Raw genomic sequence first — 25,708 nt, forward strand, 5'->3', positions numbered from 1 at the left:
TTGATTACACAAAACTTAATTAAAGAAACTTCTGGTAGTACTTGTAAAAGTCCAATTCTTCCGGTTTACAAGAAAGGAAGCAATGAGATACCTTACCATTTTATAATTGATTTAGCGGAATAAATAAAGTGGTTGATCCGCAATTTCCATTAGTCCCGGATGTGACTACAATTTTGCCTATGATTCCAGCCTCTGCTGCATATTTTAGTCTTATTGACCTGAAAAATGCTTTTTTTTGTATCCCAGTACATCCACATAGCAGATATTTGTTTGTCTTTACTTTAGGAGGACGTTCTTTTACATTCACATGAATTAGGCAGGGCTATACTGAAAGTCCAAGTATTTACAGTAGAGCATTAAAGGAACAAGTAGATGTGCTAGAACTACCGACAGGTTGTGTTTTATTACAATAGACTGACGACTTATTAATAGCAGCAGACACAGAAGAGATTTGTAAAGAAAGTACAGTTGCATTATTGACACATTTAGCAGCACATGGACACAAAGTATCGCTTAAAAAATTCCAGTATTGTCGAAAGGAAGTGGCCTACTTGGGCTACCTCCTTTCGAAGGAGGGAAGGAGATTGACACCAGAAAGAATAGAAAGCATCTCTGAAATGCCTATTCCAAATACGCAGAAAGAATTCAGGGTTTTAATTGGCATGGATTCATATTGTAGGCAGTGGATCGCTAATTTTTCTATGATCGTGAAACCAATAGTGGCATTGACAAGGAAAGATGTTACCTTACCTTTGCCATGGAATATGGAATGTCAAGAAGCATTTGACCTGCTCAACGCTGCATTATATTCGGCTACGGTTTTGGGCACACCAAATTATGACAATAGTTTTAAGTTGTTTGTGCATGAAAATAATGGATGTGCTTTGGCTGTTTTGACTCAGGAACAAGGAGAGAGAAATAGACCATGCGGTTATTTCTCTTCCACATTGGATCCTGTTGCATGTGCTTTGCCGCGTTGCTTACGAGCTGTTGCTGCAGCCGCTGCTTCAGTGAAACAAACCGAGGGGATGGTTTTAGGTCACGCTTTAACTGTCATGGTACCCCATTCAGTGGACGTTCTTTTATATAGAACGCAGACGCAACACCTTACATCAGCCAGATTAACAAGGTATGAAATGGTTCTATTTGCACCGCACATCCAAATTAAAAGATGCTACGCTTTAAATCCAGCCGAGTTAATGACACATCCAAATGACAAAGGGGGTGAAAAACAATTCCACCATGATTGCTTAATGGTTACTGAACAAGAGACAAAAGGAAGAATTGACCTAACTGACACCCCACAGAAAGAGCCAGATGGAGAACTGTTTTGTGACAGTTCTTGTTTTAAATTACCAGATGGCACATCAACTGCTGCTTATGCCATCACTACGCTGAAAAGTATTGTAGAAAGCAAAAGAATCCCATATAACTAAGCACAAGCTGCAGAAATCATAGCGTTAACAAGAGCATGTGAAATCTCTGCAAACCTATATGTAAACATATACATGAGATGTCGTTTGAGCCGTTCAGGTCATGCATTGGAGTGTGTTCAAATGTTGTGCACATAGCAGGCAAGCTATGGGGGGAAATGTTCACCTGCAATATCATCAAAGCCGGTGCTGCACTCGCGTCGTCAGCGAGTTCCTCAGACTTGTCGGGGGAAGCTGCTGGCTCAGATGACAAGAGTTCTGCTGCAGCCTCCTCTGAAATTAGATGCTTCCGATGTTGATTGCGCGTCCTGGGGCCAGAGGTGGACATGGCCCCAACACCTCCTTCTTAACTCCTTATAACTCCACACCAACTCTCGCGCCGGCGCTTCATGCCTGTTGTGGGTTATATAGCAAAGGAAGGAGGGCTCCCTTAAAGATACAGTATCCAACAGCTCCAGCAATCAGGAAAGCAGCCAAGTGCAAAGCTCCAGTATCTCCTTATAACTCCATGCCAACTCTCGTAGGAAGCTTATGTGTGCAGCCAGACTGTTTTTTTTTTGGGGTATAGCTGCATTCTAGCAGGATGTTGAGGTGTTCATGGAGTATTGTTCGTATGTAAGGCTAGGCCGAAATTGATTGAGGGGTGTAGCTGCGCTCTATTGTGCGTTGGTGTAGAGTAGAGAGTGAGCATAGTGATAGGAGAGGTGAGTGTCTGGAGTGGATGAGTTATTCTTACCAGTTTCGCGACAGCTGCACTCAGAGGGAGATGGGACAGGAGGCAGCTAGGCATGTGTAGTGGACTCAGGAAGCGGATAGTCAGCAGTCATATATCTAGTGCCTGCAGGACGCTAAGGTTGTCATCTATGGTAACCATTTCCTGATTCTGTCTTGGTGACTTATTAGTCACTTTCAGTGGTCTAATTGATCAGTATCTCCTTGAACATTTGTCCGCAGGCTGTGGTTACTTTCCAGTGTAATGTCATTAAGGTCGTGGTCCATGGTATTGTAGGGTTTCAGCTGCCTAAGATGGTCTTATTCAGGTTTATGGAAAGAGACACGTTTTAGAGCTTTGCGGAAGGCCATGTAGTCTTGGGTGTGTCGAATGTGTGGGGGGAGTGAGTTCACAGAGTTGGTGCCAAGGTTGAGAAGGCGGATCCTCCAATCCTGACTGAATTGGAGGTTGGAATCACTAGTAAGAGGGCAGTGCTTGATCTTAGGGTGCGTGATGGGAGGTAGGGTTTAATCTTCTCTTATAGGTACGTTGGGCCAGTCTTGTGCACTGCTCAGTGGGTAATGCATAGGGTTTTGAAGGTGGTTCTTCATCCTACAGGGAGCCAGTGAAGTGTGTGGAAAGTGGAGGAGCTGTGTCTCTGTGTCCCAGGGCGAGGAGGAGTTTGGCGGCAGCGTTTTGGGTTCTTTGGAGTTTGTTAAGTTGCTATGCCGGTGCTCCCAGATATAAGTAGTTGGCATAGTCCAGTCTTGACATAACAATCAATATAACAGCAGCGTGTCTGTTGGGATAGATGAGGTAAGGGAAAATGCATCTAAGGAGTTTGAGGTGGTAGTGACAGGATTTGACACATTATAGATCTATCGGGAGAGGGTTTTTGACTATTTTGGAGGGAGAGGGGGTGCCCAGGGATGGGCGGCCATGGGAGTGGGTGCATGAGAAGGGCAGTATTGCTGCACACCATGATTTCAGTTTTATCTGGGTTCAGAAGGAGGAGATTTCTTGTCATTATCGGTCAATATCAGTGAGGCAAGCTTCAAGCTCGGGATGAGGGTTGGTGTGTGTTTTGGCAATTCTTAGGACAATTTGGGTATTATCTGTGTAGTTGTAACAGGAGAGGATGTGCATGAAGATGATTCCTGGTAGGGTGATCGGATAGAGGTTGAAAAGGAGAGCAGAGAGGCAGGCGCCTTGCGGTACTCCAGTGATCACAGACAAAAGGGGAGTGGAAAGCGATTTGTTTCCTGTTGCTGAGGAAGGAAGCAATTCTTTTGAGTGCCGAGCTACGGATTCCTAGGGAGTGGAGGCAGTCAAGGATGATAGAATGCTTAATGGATTTAAAGGCTGCTAACAGATAGATCAAGGCGAATCAGTGCTGCGCAACCCTCAGAGTCTGCTGCGACCTTTAGATCATCCCAGATTGAGATCAGAGTGGTTTCTGTTCCATGGCGCAGCCTGAAGCCTGATTGCGCAGGGTTGAGTAGTTTGTTTGATTCTACAAAGCGGTTGAGCTGGGAGTATGCAGCCAAGGGGGGATCCCGATTGTCTGCTGCCGGATAGTAGATCTAGGAACTCATTTCTCGAGATGGGTTGGAAAGAGCCGAAGGCTGGCATTGCAGTTGGCATTGCAGTTGTCAGGGCAAGGGGATCAGCAGGGGTAGGTGTGGGGCAGGGGGTGAGGGTGGAGAGTTTAGTGTTAAGTGTTGCAGTCCTGTCAAGTGCAGTGTTGTAGAAATGTAGCGATAGGGAATCGCAGAGGGTTTGCGTGGGGGTTGTTTGGGCAGAGGTGCATTTAGGTTTCACGAATTCGAAGATGATCTTGTGGAGTTCTTTGCTGCTGCTGCCGCAGTTCAGAATTTGTTTATTATAATAAGCCTTTTTGCCCTTTGGAGCTCAGATTTGTAATTACGGTGGTGGTGGGCGAACATAGATCTGTTGAATGCGGTTTTAGAAGCTTGCCATTTGTGCTCAGGAGAGTTATTTCTACTTTTGAAAGTATTCACGTGAACCATTTGAGGGATGGTCCTTTGCGTGAGGTTGCAGGGCGTGAGGGGGTCAGAGGAATTAGTGATTCTTTAATCTAGGAGTCTAAGGATTCAATGGTTAAGGATCTACCACAGGTCAGCGTCGCTGGGGGGCAGAGTAGCAGGGCTTTGGCTAGGTCGAGGAGTACCTTGACTTTGTTCCAGCATTTGTGATCAACGGTGAAGGCAGGGGTGCTGTGGGAGGATGGGCTGGTGTGTGGATAGAGAAAGGGGTGGCAGCGTGGTCTGTCCAGATAAGTGTTTTGGGACTGGATGTAGATACAAGGTCATAACTGCTGAAGATCGCATCAAGGGTGTGACCACCTGAGTGAGTTGGACCTGTGGTATGACGGGAGAGGTTGAGTGCCTCAAGACTGTCGACCAGGGGTTGGGTCATGGGGTTATTTGGCACATCAACCATATATTGAAGTCTCCCAGTATTGTGAGTGTTGGGTGATTTACCTGAATGGTAGTTATTGAGTCACAGAGATTGTTGGCAAAATATCTGTCATATTCACGGGGTCTGTATACGAGTAGGAAGCTGTGAGTGAGTGTTGATGATATCGAGAGTTTTACTAGAAGGGATTCACAGTTAGCATTGCATGTCCAAGTTTCAGTGAGAGAGATGGAGGAATGTGGTTTGTAGAGAATTGCCACTCCGCCTCCTCTGGAAGATCTGTTTTGGGAGATAAGCGAGTAGCCGGGGGGAAGGCCTTGTAGATGACTGGTGCAAAATCATCAGAGAACCAAGTTTCAGTGATAAAGGTGAGGTAAGGGTTGTCAGAGTATAGGAGGTCAAAGATGCTGTGTCTGTTTTTCGCCACAGAGCGGACATTGAAAAGGAGGCATGTGATTTCTTGAAGTGAAGTGATTTTCTTGATGCTCGGGCAGGGAGTGTTTGCTATACATAGGTGCCCTTTGCGATGTTGGGAGTAGTCAGATTAGTCTGGCTAGTTGAGACTGACAGAGGGGTGGTAGTGGGGGATTGGGACGTAGGCACTCTTTGGGGAAGGGTGAGTGGGTTAGGTTGATGGGGTGCGGGAAGAGTAGGCGGGCGGTGGTGGGTATGTTAGAGGGATGAGGAGAGGATCAGTGGTGGGGGTGGAGAGTGGTGCATATGAGGTGTATGGGGTAGTGCAAGTTGTTTGGGGTTTAAGTCTGGTGGGAGCTAGGGGTTTAGGAGTACTGGGTGAGAGGTCGACTTCAAGGGGGTGATGACGGGAAGAGAGGGGAGGGGAGGGCCTGATGAATGGGGATGGGAAGGATGGGAGGTTGGACCGACGAAGACGTGGTGAGGCTTAATTTGACTCAACACGGGAAACCTCACCTGGACACAGAAAGGATTGACAGATTGATAGCTGTCGAGAGTCGAGGGAGAGGGCGGTCACCTTTTCTGCATTTTCTGGGTCTAACTGCCGGGGGGGTGTGAGAGAGGGTACGAGGGTCAGAGGGGAAAGAGGATGAGGCAACGGTATATCTTCAATGTCACATGTCATGTCTGATTTCCTTTTTCGCTATTTTCCTGCTAGTACAGGATTGCCGTTCTGCAGGTGTGATGAACGTCTATGACAACATGCGTCAACGTATGCCTTTATTTTCCCTTTCTGTCTCCTGTATTTATCTTCAATGATTGAGTTTTCTTAATGTTTGTGAGATGGCCATCTTGGTAGATGCGTACATGGTGTTCGGCCAACCATTAGTTCAGCTGGACAATTGTTTGTGCTGCTGTGGGGAGAGTTCCTGTAATCTCTGAGCATAGTGCACAGAGCCAGAGTATGAAAAACATTACTCACTTCCAAGTGGTGTATGGTTTTCTTTAAGGTTCCAATGAACCTGTCAATCATGCCGTATCTTGTGGGCATAGGGGCATAATTCTGCTATGTGTTACGCCAATGTAGTTCATGTACCTTGAGAATTTATAACTGATGGATGCAGGGCCATTGCCAGATTTTAATATCATTGGGACGGCCAAGGCTGAGAAAGCAACAGCATGTTCTCAGATGCTGATGTGGACGGAGTGTAGTACACCAAAAGAAATCTGGAATATTTGTCCTCTAGTACCAACAGGTGCTTGCCATCTTTTAAGGGTCAAAATAAATCACCTGCTATGTATTCCCTCCCTGCATCTGCAAGTGGGAACATCACAAGTAGTGCATGGTTGTCTGGGCGACTAGTGTGCTGACACACATGACAAGATCCAACTGTAAATGTGACTTTGTGGTACAATGAGGGGAACCATATGGTGTCTCTAATGTCAAAATCAGTTTAGCTACTTTGCATAATGTAGGGTAACTTTTAGTGTTATCAATTATTGGTTGAAATTAAACAGGACCAGGAGTTTGTGTGTTGATAAAGTTGATGTATTATTCTGCAGTCGACATCTGTATTCCATACCTTGTGAGTGTCTCGACATGTAGTCAACAGGCTTGAGCCCTCTCCCAGGTTTGTGTACTATATTAAAGGCGCATTCTTGTATCTGGAGCCCATCTCTCTATTTGAGGGGCATCTTGCACCTACGGCTGACTAAATGGTAAAAACCAAAGCCTGATGATCCTTGACAATGAAAAATGGTCCTTGAAATATGTAACACATGGTAATGCTTGCAAGCTCAGATCATTGTCCTTCCTCATCTGGTTCAGAGCATGCTTGCTCTGTCCCAGAGAGGCTTCTGTTTGTGCAGGACAAGCATTATGCGTCAATTAGAAAATTAATAATTAAACCCAGACCTTTGAGAATGCAGGTCTGAAACGTAATCTTAATTTCGTTACGAGTTGCAGTACTAAGTACGTGATATATGCATTAAGATACCACTGTGATAAACGTTACATTGGAAAAACAGGATGTCTATTTAAAACGCGGCTGTCAGAGCACAGGTCCAAGATCAGAGTTAATATTCAGGCACCTATGATCCAACAATTTCTGGAACAGGGCCATGATGAAAGCAATGTCTCCTAGACCATCATTAATGTTGTCCAAAACATACTACAAACATTTGGTACTGAAGCAAGTCGAGGTCATATTGAACGGAAATGGATTTTACATTTTAAGTCACACATTTCTGGTCTGAATGACCAATTAGAATGGACATCATTGTTATAAATATTTCCCTTCAAACAAACTTGAAAATTACACCATGAATCAACTTTGAATAACATTCATGTTTGTAAGTTATCTAATGATTTGTTAACATGGAGCGTAGTGCTTGTGTCAACATTGGTTTACTAACGCACCACTTAGGAAAAGGAGGGAAAATACAGTAGAATTGGGAAGTACACAATAGGGCAAGCAGCACTACAGATGAAGGGTGTATCAGCTAGGTGTACTCTGTAAAAATAGGCAGATACTCCGAACAAATAAAAACAGGGAGTAAAAATCCTCCCAACAAAAATAGCAAGGAAAGACAGGAAAGCCTGTGACCCTGTTTCACTCGCACAGCTCTATGGGTAACTTTGGATCATTAGCACACATACTGTCACAGGAAGTAACCCTACCACTAATACTGCTCGATCTGAAGAGGTAAACATTTACCTTTTAAAATTCATGAATAACAAGGTGCAAAAAATATTTCTTATAAATTCACTTTGTTTTTACATTTAAAATGTTTTACACTCTTTGGCAAGGGGTGTTACTCTTTTACCCCCTAACAAAATCATTTCACTCCCAAATTTAAAAAGAAAATAGGGAGTAAAATACTCCCACTTCAAAATCTACCTGGAGCAATGAGGACAAGGCAGCCTTTGGCTAGCCAGATGTTTTAGATTACAACTACCATCAGCCATCATCAGCATAGTCTACGCTTAGTGATAATGGTAGTTGTAGCCGGAAACACCTGGAGAGGCACAGGTTGCAGACCCCTGCAATAGGGCATAATGGGACTAGCCCAATAAGTGGTATTCTCCATGGGAACGTTCAGTGGCAGTTTAATAAATCCCTTTCATGGTTCACGTCCTAAGGCTCTTTCATCCTCATGACTGGGGTGACGGAAGCTGCCTAGGTCCTTCCTGTGATCTACCTACCAACTCACTGACACACGCAAGAGCAGTCTCAAAGGTCCTTGCCTGCATCTTGTACATTACTTTCAGATTCTGAGATATCTTTCATTTCACCAATGCTTACACATTACTTGACGTGTCCTAGGTTTTGTTACCCACTGCCTGCTTTCCGTCACTCGAAATGTGTATGACATGTTTCTGTTCATATTCCACATGTAAATCCATTAGCTTGAATATTCAACAGAGTACTCACTTTCCATCTAGGCAATTACAAAATTGTATCAGATCTCCTCTTCTTGTTGTGTTTTTGTACACTGTGCCTGACAAATACCATGAGTAGCCAGTAACTAACCCTCAGGAACAATGGTAAAAGGCATCTGCGTTGAGAGGCAATCGGAGGTGTGCATAACTTATGGTGCCAGACTCCTCTCCACCGCCATATTGTAGATGCGAAAGACGTTACTCACTAAGGCAACTCTACCAACCCTACCCAGGAGGGTTCGAAGAGCAGCTGAATTTGCAAGCTAAGGAGGACATGCACATGTAACCAAATGATAAAAGCAAATGAAGGCACTGCTGGAACGGACAGAAGTAGAGGCATTAGACACAAAGCAGATACACACCCACCATGAAGCTACACAGACAATAGGTCAACCTGCGCTTAGACATGAAGAATATGCTGGCATCCAATAGGCTAGAAAACATATACACTATGTATTCTGAAAAGCAAGATGCAAAAGATTACATATAAAGCTTGCTTAACGCAGAAACCCAACAAGAACAAATGGTCATTTTAAACAAGATGAATGGTGCAGCCACGTTCAAGTGAATGGGAGACATCAAGAAACCTTGAAGCTGCAGGCGGTCCTGGCTCACTCAGTTAGCAGAAAACTCAGACAAGAACAGCCCAGACAAACAATTTTACAGCCTGTGCTAAGGTAATCGTGAACAGGGAAGGTTTGGATTGGCACCCAAGAGAACAGACGATAACAGTTCCCAGGCGTGGGAGACATTGCTCTTAAATTGAGCAAAGAAACAAATAATATTGGAAGGCCAGATTCCCATTAACTGAGGCTCAATATTGGGAAGAAAGTAGCTCCAACTAGTCCCTAGCGGTCAGGAAGGGTAAAGAAACCTGCATTAATAAGGGCTAAAATCCTAGTAAATGCTGAGCAGAATAATCCAAAATGTTGTCTCCACACACATGACCTGCAGGTAGAGAATAGTGACTATTCATTATCTTCAAGGATAGACTGCCTGGGGCCTTCGTTCCCGTTGAGTTTTCAGGACAAAAGATACAAAAACTATGCCCAGTCCTGGCTTATGGCATAGAGAATCAGAGATGAGAAAAGTAGCACCTTGGTTCCGTTCTCACCAACCCCTATTGTTGCTCATGTGCTGATAACCTTACAAATTTCCAACGCTGGGAAAGCTAACGTTGACCAATCCCTACCCTCCAGTAACGCTCTCCTATAATTGCATCGGCCAATGAAATAGTACGTAGATGAAATGTATTTGGTGGTCTCAGGTGGAACCATCAGATAGAAAGGGACCAATGAAAACACTAATCCTTATGTATCCTATAAATAGTTGATGCCCCTAGCCAATCACTCCACGCCTTAGGTTTTTGTAATCATGAATATGATGACCCATCAGTTGTGATGTAATTCTTGTTTTTAAACTGTTGTTAAGCCTAGGAATGATCGAGAACTCTGAGATTTTGTCTTGATGGCCACAGCTGTACCTCTTTTATATGGATTTTGAATAAAACAGGATTTTTGTCAAATTCTTTGGACTCTTACGTTACTGGATGTGGGATTTCCCTGGCCGCCCTTTCTGCTTTACCCAGGGGGTTTCCACCCCTTCTTAACATCTCTGTTGGAAAAGTCAGTGTACACTAGAACTGTTTCCACCCCTTCGTAGCATCTCTGTTGGAAAATGCAGTGTACACTAGAACTAACAATTGCAGTTATTGGCTTTAAGGAGAAACAGTAGTCTACAGCAATTGCTTAGCTCCATTTCACACTAAATTCCAGCTCTGTCATCCACAATTCATATAATGTGTGGGAAAAACACCCTGCCGAGCTAAGGAGAGTTGATGTGAACTTGCCTGACTAAATTACCAGTTCTGAGCAAGGACGTCTCCTGCTACATGTCTAGATTCAGTGGACAGTCTGACATGCTTTGAAGTCCAAATAAGCCCTTTAAAGAGCTTTGTAGCTGGAAGCCACAACACTCAGCCTATCTAGATAAAGGGGCAGTTTGTGCCCATTGTGGCACTAGCACTGTGCACGAAAAAACACAGCAGGATCCAAACTTGTATCCCTGCTGACAGTAGTGCCCACAAGGCCCTGGTGGATTGATCTTTTGGAAACGTACACTAAAGAATGGACATGGACTAGTTTTGTGCAAGAGAGTGAGAGCTTGTGGAGAAGAAGATGCAGCTCTCCTGGCCTGTGCGGACATCCGCCCTGAAGAACGTTGCTCGAGGGCAACCAAAAAACCATGACAACAAGCTATGTGCAAGCGCAGTTCGCTTTGCAAACCTCATTGCATCAGACACTCCACTGCCACGATCTGCCTTAAGAAAGACCAATGGTTCTTAAATACGGTATCTGAAATATTGGCCACATCCAGGCTCAAATAGAAAACTTGGGATAGGGAGAAACACCATCATGGAAATACTGTACACAATCGCCCCATGAAGAGCTGGTTGTCATGAGCACCACCTACAGATCAGGAGGTTGAGTACCATGCAATGGTCTCCAGGGATTTTTCCCTGTTGCCAGAACTCCCTCCTCGGCTAGAACTGGCAACCACAGGATTCTAAATTGACAAGGGGGGGTCCTGGGAGTCTCTCTGCCAGACATTAGTCCTGGTTGCGAGAGACTTACCCAGAGTCTTTAGCTCACTATCTTTCACAGAGAAGAAATATCCCAAACATATCAGTCTTCGTCCTGCCCTGGGGCAGTCCAGCACCGAAATGCTAGGCAATTCTCCTCTGAACAAGAGTACCAACAGCATCCCAGACACGTGTTTCGGTCTGGTTGGACCTCATCAGTAGGAAGGAGCTGTACCTCTCTAAGAATAGTGAGCAAGGGGTCCACGTCTGGATTCCCCTAGTAACTTAGGGTGAGACCCAAAGTTACTTAAATATGCAAATTGACAAGGGGGGTCCTGGGAGTCTCTCTGCCAGACATTAGTCCTGGTTGCGAGAGACTTACCCAGAGTCTTTAGCTCACTATCTTTCACAGAGAAGAAATATCCCAAACATATCAGTCTTTGTCCTGCCCTGGGGCAGTCCAGCACCGAAATGCTAGGCAATTCTCCTCTGAACAAGAGTACCAACAGCATCCCCAGACACGTGTTTCGATCTGGTTGGACCTCATCAGTAGAGAGGAGCTGTGCCTCTCTAAGAATAGTGAGCAAGGGGTCCACGTCTGGATTCCCCTAGTAACTTAGGGTGAGACCAAAAGTTACTTAAATATGCAAATTGACAAGGGGGGTCCTGGGAGTCTCTCTGCCAGACATTAGTCCTGGTTGCGAGAGATTTACCCAGAGTCTTTAGCTCACTATCTTTCACAGAGAAGAAATATCCTAAACATATCAGTCTTTGTCCTGCCCTGGGGCAGTCCAGCACCGAAATGCAAGGCAATTCTCCTCTGAACAAGAGTACCAACAGCATCGGTGTTTCGGTCTGGTTGGACCTCATCAGTAGGGAGGAGCTGTGCCTCTCTAAGAATAGTGAGCAAGGGGTCCACATCTGGATTCCCCTAGTGACTTAGGGTGAGACCCAAAGTTACTTAAATATGCAAATTGACAAGGGGGGTCCTGGGAGTCTCTCTGCCAGACATTAGTCCTGGTTGCGAACCGAAATGCTAGGCAATTCTCCTCTGAACAAGAGTACCAACAGCATCCCCAGACACGTGTTTCGGTCTGGTTGGACCTCATCAGTGGGGAGGAGCTGTGCCTCTCTAAGAATAGTGAGCAAGGGGTCCACATCTGGATTCCCCTAGTAACTTAGGGTGAGACCCAAAGTTACTTAAATATGCAAATTGACAAGGGGGGTCCTGGGTGTCTCTCTGCCAGACATTAGTCCTGGTTGTGAGAGACTTACCGAGAGTCTTTAGCTCACTATCTTTCACAGAGAAGAAATATCCCAAACATATCAGTCTTTGTCCTGCCCTGGGGCAGTCCAGCACCGAAATGCTAGGCAATTCTCCTCTGAACAAGAGTACCAACAGCATCCCCAGACACGTGTTTCGGTCTGGTTGGACCTCATCAGTAGGGAGGAGCTGTGCCTCTCTAAGAATAGTGAGCAAGGGGTCCACATCTGGATTCCCCTAGTAATTTAGGGTGAGACCCAAAGTTACTTAAATATGCAAATTGACAAGGGGGGTCCTGGGAGTCTCTCTGCCAGACATTAGTCCTGGTTGCGAGCGACTTACCCAGAGTCTTTCGCTCACTATCTTTCACAGAGAAGAAATATCCCAAACATATCAGTCTTTGTCCTGCCCTGGGGCAGTCCAGCACCGAAATGCTAGGCAATTCTCCTCTGAACAAGAGTACCAACAGCATCCCCAGACACGTGTTTCGGTCTGGTTGGACCTCATCAGTAGGGAGGAGCTGTGCCTCTCTAAGAATAGTGAGCAAGGGGTCCACATCTGGATTCCCCTAGTAATTTAGGGTGAGACCCAAAGTTACTTAATTATGCAAATTGACAAGGGGGGTCCTGGGAGTCTCTCTGCCAGACATTAGTCTGGCACTGAAGAAACTAGAGGCACCGTTTGGTAATCAGATAAATGTGGTGTTAGAGAGAGATACATTTGTCTCGAGGAAACAAAATGTAGGGGAATCTGTGGATACATGTATTGATGACTTAAGGGGATTGTTGGCATCATGTGCGTTTACAGGGAGGGAGGATGAATACATTTGTGATCAATTGATGATGTATACGTCTAATCCCAAAATTGAGGAGCGCTTGTGGGAAGCAAAAATACACCAATTGCAGAAGGCATTTTTAATTGCTAAAGGAATGGAACGAACAAGCATGTGTTTGATGGAGGTCAATGACAAGGGGCGGCAAAGTGAATGTACAGGTTGTAAAGGAAGTGGAGAGCGACAAAGAGTCGGGAGGAGAGGAGGCAAAGGTATGTGTGGTGAAGAAAAATGATAGGCTGGGAACAGGAGCTGATGGTGGGCAAGCACCATCACAGGGTGTGCGCAAAGGCCAATGCGCTAGATGCATATTCGAAAAGCATGCTCTGAATGCTAGGGGATGTCCCACCATGAGGGTAAAGATTAGGAAATGTTGGAGAATGACAAGAGCATAAAATATGTGGGAGAGGAGAGAGGAGAATGGTAAAGCAAAATAGTTCACATTATGAGTGAGGTGGGGGAGGATGAGGAAGGTGAATATGTTCCCCCTGCGGTGGAGATAATTGTGGCAGGGTGTACAGTGAACGCACCAGCTGATTCAGAGGCGAAATGTAAGGAGATCTGGGCTGGGAAGAAACACACTTTACATAACAGTGATAGAAAGGCCAAAAGCTATAGATGGGGCAGGATTGTTGTGATGGGGGGCAGGATTGTTGTGATGGGTTTTGTAAGGGGAACAAACACGTATGGTACGAGGCACATTCAGGCAAAGGTGTATGTGTCAACCAAAGGTGATTGTTTACTTGGGTGGAAAAACCAGGGCAAATTAGGATTGGAGTTGCACCCCGGAAAAGAGCAGCAAGTAAGAAAAGTTGAGGTAAATAGATAAGAAATGTTTGCTCAGGAAGTTGTGGCAAGGTTTAGAGGTGCGCTCCAGAAAGGCATTGGTAAATTCCAGGGATACTGCCATAAGGTTCTGTTATCGGTGCAAGCTGTGCTGTGTGAACATTTGGTTAGAAATCTGCCTCCAGATGTGAGAGAGAAAGAGAGAAATTAATTACTAGGTTTATGTGAACAGGGAATAATTGAACCAATAGAGAGCAGTGAGTAGCTGTCTCCAATTGTGGTAGCGCAGCGACCTGATGGTCACATTAGATTATGGGCCTCATTATAAGTTTGCCGATCTGGTAACAACGGTACCCTGTAGGTATGAGGTATTATCACCGTGGGGCTCAGGAGGGCAAAATGATTTCAGCGCTGCAAAGCCTGATGATTGCCTAGAAGAGGCATCTTGGCAGCAAGGTAGTTCACATTTCCAAGCTTTAATGATTTATAAATCAGACAACCTAACCTGAAAGGATTTCTGCAGTTAAAGGGCAGCCAATATTACCTCCTGATTTTCATCATACTACACCTCTGCACACTATGAGCTCTCATATTAGATCCGAGTCTTGCTTGTTCATAGAGTACTCTCAAAATGTACATTCCAAAGTCATTTCCGGCCCCTGTGGCAAGGTGTACAGTGAACCAGGCAGAAGAGCAGGCCTGTTATGGTATTAATGATGTGTTTCCTTATTGTACGGCCTGGTGAGAGCGCCTCCACTGCCCCAGCAGTACCTTTCCCGCGTTTAATGCCGGCTCTCCATCTTAGGAGTGCTACTTGCATGGGTCCCAGGAGAGGCCGAGCTGTCCCTGGGAGAGAAAGATGTCTTCATCTCAGCTCGTGGGTAACGGAGGCAGCGAGTCTGCAAAGCACCTGCTGCTGCCGCGGCCTTTCGCCATTTGTTGCCGTTACTCACCAGAGACCGGAAGCAGTGGCACATCCTTCCTCTTTACAGCCGATATTGACAGCAAGGTGCTAGGAGCCTGGGGTGGGGGATGGCAAGTTAAAACTGCCCGTGGACCAGCACGGCGAGGGGAGTGAGACGCGTAGAGGTGCAGCTCTCCAAGGACCAAGGCGTGAGGTGTTGTGCTCCGGCGGTGAATTTGCCAGCTGAGAGCAGCATTCGAACACCATCTTCGCCCAAATGAAGCCAGACTAAGGCTTCTTACGCACACAACCAAATAAAAATGTTCTTTAAAATCTTTTTATGGGTGGCATTAACAATTTCGAAGGAACACATGCAACAAAGCCCCTTAATAAGTCAGAGACATGCGATCCCCGCCTCCCGAGTAACTACTCACTATAAGTCACAGGACATAAAACACCACGAACACGTCTTTCTTCCTCTTCTTTGCTGCATGTCACTGCAGGTACATCTCTATATCTAATGCCAAATCCGGTTCCTTGTTGTAACTGATGAACCCATATGCAAGCATCATTATTGGCCGACCCCGAACCCTCACCTGAAATAATTTGCCTCACAACATTTTGTGAAGTGTTGGCAATAAAAGGCCGTAGGATTTTATTGTGCAGATATGGTTAAGGAGATAACAGTAATCACATATCATAATAATATCATACTTTTGGGCACCGGGTCCTGAGGTTACCCCCTCTGGCCCGTGCCGCCTTCTCATGTCCCACGACTTGTTGTGGACACCGTACAGTGCTCTGTACTTCTTTTCCTTTGTTTTTCTCCCTTATTTGTAGGGTGGGAGGGTTTTGTGGTAAAGAAGCAAAGTGTGGAAGACGCTGAGTGAACAGCGAACCTCCTGTTAGTTTGGGTCCCCGTTCAGGGTCCACAAACAGATTGTGTTTTCTTAGAGAATTCTGCTCTAATTTATAACACCCAGGGGAGCCCTGGGTCTTTGATGTATATAGTAGCAGGGGCGGTGCGCCAGCCCCCGGCCGGATAGCCGACATGTCTGGCCCCCTGAGGAGGGGGCAGGTCTTTGAACCTGGGCCCTGCCTGACTGTTGGTTTTCCTTAGTTGCTTAGCACCCTGTTGCTTGGAGGAAGGGTGAGGCGATTGTTCACACCTCACCATTCCTCGGCTTTGTGTGACAGAGACTGCATGTCTCTGTAGCTTGTGTGGGAGAGGAGCAGGCGTGGGGGCGGGAGCTGCCCCTCTCCTGGCCTGCTGAATGGTAACATCAGTTACCCTGCCTCGCCTTGGGCGGCCCTACGGCATTGCCCATACTGAGGTTAACAATGTTAATGTTAAAGGTGTTTATACCACGCAGCAATGCCACTTGTGTGGCCTCCAGGCAATGTGCCTTTTTGACTTTTATGTCATCTTGTTTGTGATCCGGATTATGTACTTTACTGCTGCCTCATTCAAGGTGTAAAAATGTCTTCATTCCACGGAGCACATCTGTGTGCATTTTCTAAACCACACGCTTGCGATGGAAGCTTCCGTTGTGGGCACGGCTGCTCCATTCGGCTTGTGGTGCACCTCGTGTGCTGCAGCGTTTAACTCTGTGGAGCCAGGCTCCCGTAAGCCCCTACTTCCTGCAGTGGAATACCCGCTCCTTTGATGTGGGCAGGGCGGGCTGGGCAATCACCCGGGCCGCCATAGCTGCCCAGGGCGCCATTAGCCCCTCGCCACGCCAGCTTGGGGGAGTGTTACAATGGCTCCTCCGAGCTGGCGTAGTGGGAGAAGGCGCGGCAGGCGCCCTTTTGTTATTAAATGTGCCTGTGGTGGCGGGGCACATTTATTAACAAGAGGTTGCTGATGCTTTTGCATCAGCACCTTATTAAGATGATTACCTCCGCTCCGACGTGGGAGCGAGTCGGTTTTCATTAGCATAGAGCGCTCATACATTAGCACGAGCACCCTATTTCAGTGATTAACAACTGCTCATGCGCCGTAGCGGGGAGTTAAAAAAAGAATTGGCAGCGGCTCCTACTCCCTCTGCATTGACCAAGGATGGGGGGAGGAGTCGGGGCAGCGCCAAATGTGTCTTGAACCGCCCAGAGCGCTGCACTGCTAAGGCCGTACTGGTAGTGGGTGACAGTAATGTCTCCATTCTGGGGTAACCCTTAGAGGATGTTATGGAGTGATGCCCTGTAACACAACAGACTGGTGGGCAGAGCCAAAAAACGGACACAGAGGCCAGTGTCAAGATCAGCTTCCGTGTAATTCCTGCTTGAGCTTGGCACACAGCCCTTTTTTAATGGGTGTTGACGTCAGACATCACTCGTTCGTAGACCGGTGTATACAGTGGCGGTGTAGCACTAGGCAAATGAGCCTATGAGCTGCCTATGGCACTGGCCTGAAGGCGGTGGAGGCACCAAAGAGCAATTTATCCCCTCTGTTTTCGGGAATTACATAAGAGATGTTAGCCACTGTGAATTAAAGTAGATCAATAATTTCTTTCTGCAATTAGGGAGTGCCCTGCTGCAAATCACAGGGCTCACATCTCTAAGAGTCTCTACCATGGCAGCAGAAGCAGGGCCATTGTCTATTGACAAGGTTTTTGTGCAACAGAGTACATAATCTGGTTCAAATAAAAGCACACTGGCTTAACAGGAAGAATTCTTGATAAAACAACATGGTCAAAATCGGGGGCCTCACACCAGGAAAGTCAAGAGTCATGGTAGAACTATCCAGAAACTTTTGGATGCACAGTGTGGACCATGCGAAGTACACCTGAGTTTATGACCCTTTGGAACGTGCACATGGTAATGGATGGGATTACACCAGAATAATTCTGAGTCCAAATAATGGAACCAACTCAAGAAGATGGCAAAGTACTGTTTTATTAACAATTATATAAAACGAGGAGGTTACAAGGAACATCGACGGATGTGTGCTCAGTCTCTCAATGATCTCTACAAAAAATACAGTTCTTATCGGTTATGCGTCAGAGGGCCGTCATACTACATGGCAATAGTGAAAAACCTATCAAGGGTCGGGATTGGTTAAGAGAAGCATCTATCTATGCATTTGTATAGGAGCTAGGATTTATATTGGCTGTCCTTTATCAGGTGGACAACTTATGCCTACCTCTTAAAACATGTCACTTTGGAAACATTCAGTACACAGTTTCTCATTGGTTTTACCAGCTATAAGGTCCTTCGATATATGGACTAATACAATCGGTTGGCACAATTGCCATGTCAGTTTCAATGCATCTGGGCTCCAAATAAACTACTGCCTAGAAGAAAATAACTATGGCTGCGAGGCAATATTTGGAAGTCAGATGGCAAAAAATAATTTGAAAGGAAATGCTAGCAGTTTTCAACACATGTGGAAAAATAGGCTTTTGCTAAACTGAAGGAGAAACATGCCAGTTTAAAAAGTAAACTGTTGAAGGAAAGCCTGCCATTACCTAGCAATTTGAAGGGAGTTGTGGCTGGTGAAAATACATACATGGGCTATTTTATTCCACAGGATTGTTTTAATTCAGGACCAAATATCAGAAAATAAAGGTTTTAAAGCACCTCGGCTGGATTTGCAAGCTGTCAAAAACAGGTTATTCTGGTTGGCAGAGTTAAAGCTTCCCCCTAAGAAGGGAGCCACACCATAAACTTCCAGGACACGAAAGTGATAATTGCTACCTTGAAAAACTTTGAATGGACCAGACAAAGAAAGTTCACATGCTCTTCAGACATTTGTCTGTGCTCCAGACTGGGACAATAGAAGTCTTGGGACACTAACCTGTGAAGTGGAGGGGGGCATAAACCCTTCTATCAAACTGGGAACCCCACCTCCGGGCTGAAGTGACAGTTGGTGGCAGCTGAAAAATAAAATAAAATGGTCCAGAGCAGACAAAGGACTGCCATTTGCTTCCAAAGACTATTTCATAAATAAACTTTAAAGACTTTTTATCTCTGCAGCAGGAATTTGTAAAAATGTAAAATGTTTGCAGTTTTAAAGTGATTTTATGGGCTTTAATTGAAGACATGGTAGAATTCACTGACACTTTGGGGACAGAAATGGCAAAGTATTGCGGATTACAAGAAATCATCCATGTTGCAAATGCAAATTTTTGTACATGCATCCCTTATGATCATCCACACTCATGTATAAAGTTATGGAATTTTAGGCCGAAAATTTCACACTGAAAATGACCAAAAAAGTATTTAAGGAAAAAACATTGTCTCATAGATTGCAGGATTGGACGTTCGTGCTCTAAATAAAATATGTAACCTGATTATGTTATTTATTAAGGTGCCACAACTGTACAAATGTGTAATTTCTGGTATGACAGATGTTTGGCTAAAAGGTCTGTGGGAAGTCTTTTTACACCATAAAATGCAACCTCCTGAACTGAGTCACATCCCAGGGGAGGTGTAATGACCACTGTTAGGGGGCACAAGTTGTGCCACAAGCAGGCTCCCACCAGAACCCTGAGGGCCTTAAAACCAGCGCAAAAGGGCTCCTGGAGCCAGTCCTGGTGCCTTTGGCACCAGGCTCATATGTAGGAAGGAAGGGCTGTTCAAACTAGGTCCTATTTATGTAGATGGGCCTTTAAATCCAACATGGAAGATAATGCATGGCTCAGTTCCTGTGAACCAAACCATGCGGTCTAGTGTCTTGGGTGTGGCTGGGGCCTGGAACTACTTTACCTGTTAATATTTTACAAGGGGCATATAAACCACACCCAGGCTACAGAACACGATTTGCGTTATTCTGCATCTAGCAGCGTGATGCTCACCGTGTCCAGCTCCTGGTCTTCAGCAACTTCCTGCAAGAACAAGAACAAGGTTATTCTGCCTTACCTGAGAATTCACCATCCAGCACTCAGCATCTCAACCGGGCTGCAATCTGTGGAAACCGAGAGAAGAAGAAACATCACTCACCGGTGAGTACTAGCTTAAGGACTTCTGGCAAACCGCTACCATAGCTGCTGCTCGAAACATCACAACCTGCATTAACAAGAAAAGCAAAAACAATATTAGAACGTGCGTGCTTCCAAAACATCGAATTCCATTAGTCTCACCTGAATTCCATCGCGCTATGCAGCGCTTCCATCCGGAGCACCACAGCAACATCCTTCAAAGGAAATGGAGACGTATTCAGGTTCGCTTTCAATATTGAACAACTGCACAGCGCTTTACTTACCTTAACGGATTCCGGGGCCAGTTTTTTCATCGCGCTCTCATCCACTCGCAGCATCACAGCGGCCTGTGAGGAGAAGAAGAAGAAAACACAGGTTACCTTAAGGCGCTGCGCTCCGTGCTTTCCCTTACCTAAAAATGTGCCCCTCCATCCGGCGCGCCAGCATCAAGACCTTCACACCTGAAAAAATCCCACCATTAACAGAACAAAGACTTACAATTAACAAACCTACCTGCCTATGAGCAGATTCAGGGTCACAGCAGGCATGGACCCAAGGAAGGCGCACTGCACCAGTGAAGCAACTCGAGCAGCTCGCCAACAAATGTCAAGCGCCCCTGCACAAGAAACGCAGGACGGATAGCTCACCCTACAAATAACTAAGGTGAGAAAGACTAAGTGGGAAGGGGATCGGTCAGAGGGAGGTGGGAGATTCACCCATTAGAGACAGTTTTTACAAATCCTCCCTTATGTAACTGCAGATTCATTTTTCAGCACTGGGCAACCACGCATCCAGGGTTCCAGATCTCAGTGCCTTCCAGTCGCCCCCGGGGATATCAGGTGAGCGTAAGAGGAGGCAACCAACATTTTGATTGTCCGATCCAGTTGCTTAGAGACGGGCTTAGCTAAGCCGGCCCAGCAATATAGTCGATGATGTCACCATGCATTATAAATAAGAGTCCCTGACAAGACTCCAAACACACACTCTTGCTGACGTTCCTGCACTGCATTCCTGTTCCATCCATCCAGATTTCAGATCCCAACTACAAGGCCAAAGCATTGCTGACCCTACTCCAGGGCCCATTGCAAAATCCAAGCAGTGCTGATCACATTCTCAGCAAGGCCTCAATTCTAAAAACCCACTTATCTCCCATGAAAAAGGGGAGAGTTTTGGTCCTTTTTGCATCCTGAACCAGCCTGGCTTGCTGCCCCCTAACTGCATTCATCCTGCAATCCTGCCATTCAGCTGATCTTTAGTATCCAGTGAAAAGAATTGCCAGTCCAGAAGTTCCACCCAGTGACCAGAACTGCCGAGCTGTTTGCCAGACGCGCAGCCGTGTAGTGACCGGAACCATTGACGGTCCAAAAATCCCAAAACTAAAAAGTGGACTGTGAGTATAATCGCCACCCCATAGAAACACATAGCATATCTTGCCTTGTCCTTATTCTACTCTCTAAGCCATCATATCCTTACCCTGATAACTTGTTGAAACTGTCAGACTCATTCTTGCAACCCTGTCCTTGATTTCTAGTGCTAGCGCCATCTCTTTAGTAATTAATTTTGTCTTGTGTAATCCTAAGCCATTAGTCCTATTCAAGTGATAGGACTGGTTTCCGCCAGGGTTGGGTGCTGGGGTGACAGGGTTGAAGTCGCGAATCAACCCTGGCTCTTACTGTGTCCCTCTTTGGTGGGCTAGCCTGAATACTCTAGTTTAAAGTAAAACTGTTTATGTCACAACTGATTTCCTTTCCTATTTCACAGCTCAATTTTATTCAAAGCGCACCTTTTTATATCTTGCATAACTCATCCAATTTACCAGCTACAGACTTAATTTTGCTTCCATATTGTTCCTGTGATATACCTCTACCTCACAACCAAAAAACCGCATTCCACCCGTTTTTATTAAAAAGCATTTGGGTAATTTCAGACAGGAATGAAAAAATTGCAAATTTTCCAACGGTTCAGTTTGCTGCAATCTGTTTTAAACTTTCCACTCATTTTCGAACTGTATGCTCTTGGTAATCTATTCTTGGTGATTGTTAGCATCTTTGCATTGTTGCTTTAGTGAGGAATTATATTTGCTTCAAGGTTTTTAACACTCATTAGTTATTTATTTGTCCATTTCCCAGTGTCATTTCATAACATTGCAAGAGGTTTAACATCTGTTTTTCTCTCTTATGTGGGGAGGAAAGGTCAGATTTGGATTCCTTTTCCTGTTTCTTATTCCTGATTACCTACTGCTTCTGTTAATCCACTCAGAATTGATTATTTGTGGGTTGTGGAACATTGCAGGGGGAAATTCTAACTTGGGTGCTATCTTTCCTAAACCAAAAACTGCTCCTATTCCGCTGTGCTGTGTTTATGTTCCACTAGAAGGTTAAAGCCAGCGCATTGCTCACATTCTCATTGTAATTATCACCCCATTGGTGATTGCTGCCCCATATAAAAAAGTGTATGATTTCTTTTGAATTTTAAAATAAATATTGTATTTTACCAACCAGCCTGGTTCATGGTCCATTGTGACCCGGGGTATTTGAAAAGGGGGTGTGATATGAGTGGTGTACCATCTCAATATTTAAGTATATACATACAAAGGGATAAGCATTTCAGTTGTGCCCGGCATACACAGCCGAGACAAAGGTGTGTATCGCCTGATTGAAATCCTTAACACCCTTGTGCAAGGAGATAGGATATGAAGCTACCTCACCACCCAATTAGCCCAGCATCTCCCATCATCTTTGCCTTCTGCCATGAAATTGTCTTTGTACTTGGCCTTGTAGAGTATTCTCATCATCTTTGAGAATCCACAGGAGTGAGGGCACTCGCTATCGTGTCTGGAAATTCAAGTTCAAGCTCTATTTCCATCCTTGACTCACGTGACAGGAGACCACGATCTGGTCCATTTTGCAGCTTTCAAATTCTCTAAATTAATAAAAACCTGGCATCCTTTGTGTTCTTTCTTGCACCTTAATGTGAGACGATTCATCCTCTGCACACTCGTTCTTCTTCAGAGTAGATAGCGGTCCTCGATTCCTAGGATCTTGACTTTAGGCCAGGCAGCCTTGCTGCGCAGCTCCATGAGCCTGCTATTCGGCTGTGACAGAGCTTTCCATTCATCCTTCATGTTTTCTGTCTTACTTATTTCATGATACTAATGTCCAGTTTCTGTAGAATGACAGCTTCTCCTGCATTCTATTCACTACTCGTAGCTAGCTCTTATGATAACTTGATCTACCTTGTATTTCAGCATCTATACATTTATTGAAGTTTTGTTTTCTGGAATATTTTGTGGACGTGTAATCTTCTTTTACACATGAAAGTTCACTCGGTTCTTTACTTCACCATTAGTTTCTTCAGGGTCCATACATTATCTGCAGCCAATATCTCGGTACGTTGTGCACACTTTCTTATGATGTCATCAGTCACTTGCTTAGCCCTCCCTCATATTCCTTCAGGGAGTTCCTCCTGCAGGTTGTCATCACTTTGAGGGTACATTCGATAGGGTTATATCAATGGGTATCTTCTTTCAAATACTCGCTGCAGTATTGGTACAATGGCTGGTGTTAGGCAAGGCACAATCTCATGTCTCCAATACAGGGGAGGTAGGGGGCGGGATCTCCGGCAGATGTACACAGCGATTCCTCTACACACCTCACAGGAGGGAGATGAGTTGTAGGGCTGCATGCAAGTTCAGCAAAAAGGCGTTAAAGATCCTTATCCACATAATCTCAGAATAGGTCAAAGTGTGCTGTGCTTGCAGCACATCGGGCCTCATTACAAGTTTACTGGTCCGGTAACAATGGTACCGGTAAGCTTGCCGGTACCGTTGTTACCGGACCGGCAAACTACGAGTTCTGCTCATGGGTGCCTTTCCGCCCACCAGGTCTGACCTGACGGGCATACCGCCACCCGCAAGCAGACCGCAACGGATGCACCGGCACCATTCATGAATGGTGTCGGTGCATCTGGCCTCCCCATTCCCATTGAGTGCAATGGGGATTTACTGGATGCACCAGGGCTGTAATGCCCCGGTGAGTCCCCATTACCAGGTGCCGGTAAATTCATAACTCCGGCGGCAGCCATGCCGGTATTTACTTGTATGGCTACCGCCGGACTGCTAATGAGACCCATTTACTCTGAAAAGTTTTCATTAGCATGAACAACCTTATAGATATGAATGTTTGAGAGATGCTGGAAGCGCTGACTACTGACCTCACAATTGACGTGTTGCAGCTTTTGCTCTCAAGTGAAAGTAATGCATATTTATACATGTAACTTTTAAACTACTTCACTAATAAACAGACTTTTATTGGGCACATATGCTATTTGAAATTTGAATTTCTTTATATCTGGGTATATTCACAGCTGCAAGTTTTACCTAGAATTCCTTGGAAAATTAACAAAGAGGCCCAATTAGTTTGCAATTTTCTGTGCTTACTTTCAAATCAATACTGATCCGTTTTGGTCAAACCTTGCTGTCTCTGCCAGTATATTTATATCCGGTGGAGGTTATCAATCCAAGATAAGCATGCTGGCTGAGAATAGGTGCATGTTAGAGTTAACTGCATAGCACTAAACCTGTCCGTTTTATGTGGGTCTTCTGGTATTAAAATGTGCGTGAACCTACTGTGAAAATATTAAATGAATTGAACAACTTGGAAGGTCATACTAGCAACTTGATGATGGAAAAAAGGTCTGACCCTCCAAATCGATGGCACTGAAAAGCAGGGCCAGCACAGCTAATAATCCACTGGGAGTGCTATTGAACATACAGGACGCTGATGGAACTTTGCCTGCAGTGCACTTGCACTACAAAGGCCCACGTATGCTACAGCCAAGTTGCACTGTCCTGCAGTCTTCAAACATGCCCCCTGGATGTCCCCTCCTACCTCCTTGGTCAGCCTGAGATTGGCTAGTGGGCATCCTGGGTAGACTTGGAAGTGAAAACATTTTGCATTGGGTAATGGTTTTGTGGGCAACAGCTGCCCTTACCTACCCATCTTCTTCACCTCACCCTTCCACCCACAACCAAGTAAGTCTGGCAATTAGATATTAGCGAGACAGAGTGCAGAAAGTAGTCAGGTTTGCACATTGCACTTGCACATTGCACTCCCCAGCCAGCACACTGCCACTTATAGGAGCTGCGGATTGGATTAGAGGGTCATATAAAAGAGGAGTTATCCACATTCATGGGAGCTAGCCGGCTGCATGGTTCTAGAGCTCATGCTGTACCTGTTCTTAGCAAGCAAAACTTGCACTGTCACAGCCCATGCTGTGCACGTTGTCTGTTGAGGGAGCTTGCCCTGGCTCTTACCATGCTGCACCTGTACTAGTTTAGGACGGAAACCTGCACTGGTCTTGCAAATGCTGCACATATAGTGGTGTGTGAGGAAAGCTTGCACTGATCCTGTTTGTGCCAGAAATGTACCCATTTGGGTGACGTGTGCACAGGCTCTTGCATCCAGTTGCTCTGCTAATACTGCACTTGTTCATATTTGTGAGGGAAACCTACACTGTCCCTGGCATGCTGTGTCAGTACCTGTTTGCACAGGCCATGCCCTGCTTGGCATGCTGTGCGAGTACCTGCCGGCCCTGCCCATGTTGTACCGGTTTGTTAGAGAAGTTTGAAGTGACACTAAACATACTGGGCCCGATTCATGGAATTTTTTGCATGGTTCAAAGTTACTTTACACTTCTGAAAAGTGACTTTGCACTGCCGACACAAACCCTGATTCATGGAAAGTGTATTTGTGCAGTGCAAAGTCTATGCAAAGTTATTGTGTCCTGCAAAAATGACTTTGCACAAACTTTGCACAGTAAAAATACACACCACATGAATCAGGGGTTGTGTCGGCAGTGCAAAGTCACTTTTCAGCAGTGCAAAGTCACTTTGCACCATTCAAAGAATTCCATGAATCAGGCCCACTGTGTCTATTTGTGAGGGAAACTTGTCTTGCTCTACCCGTGCTGTCCATGTTCCCATTT

Source organism: Ambystoma mexicanum, chromosome 2q, assembly GCF_040938575.1.
Source record: "Ambystoma mexicanum isolate Mex_15411 chromosome 2q, UKY_AmexF1_1, whole genome shotgun sequence".
Lineage (NCBI taxonomy): Eukaryota > Metazoa > Chordata > Amphibia > Caudata > Ambystomatidae > Ambystoma > Ambystoma mexicanum.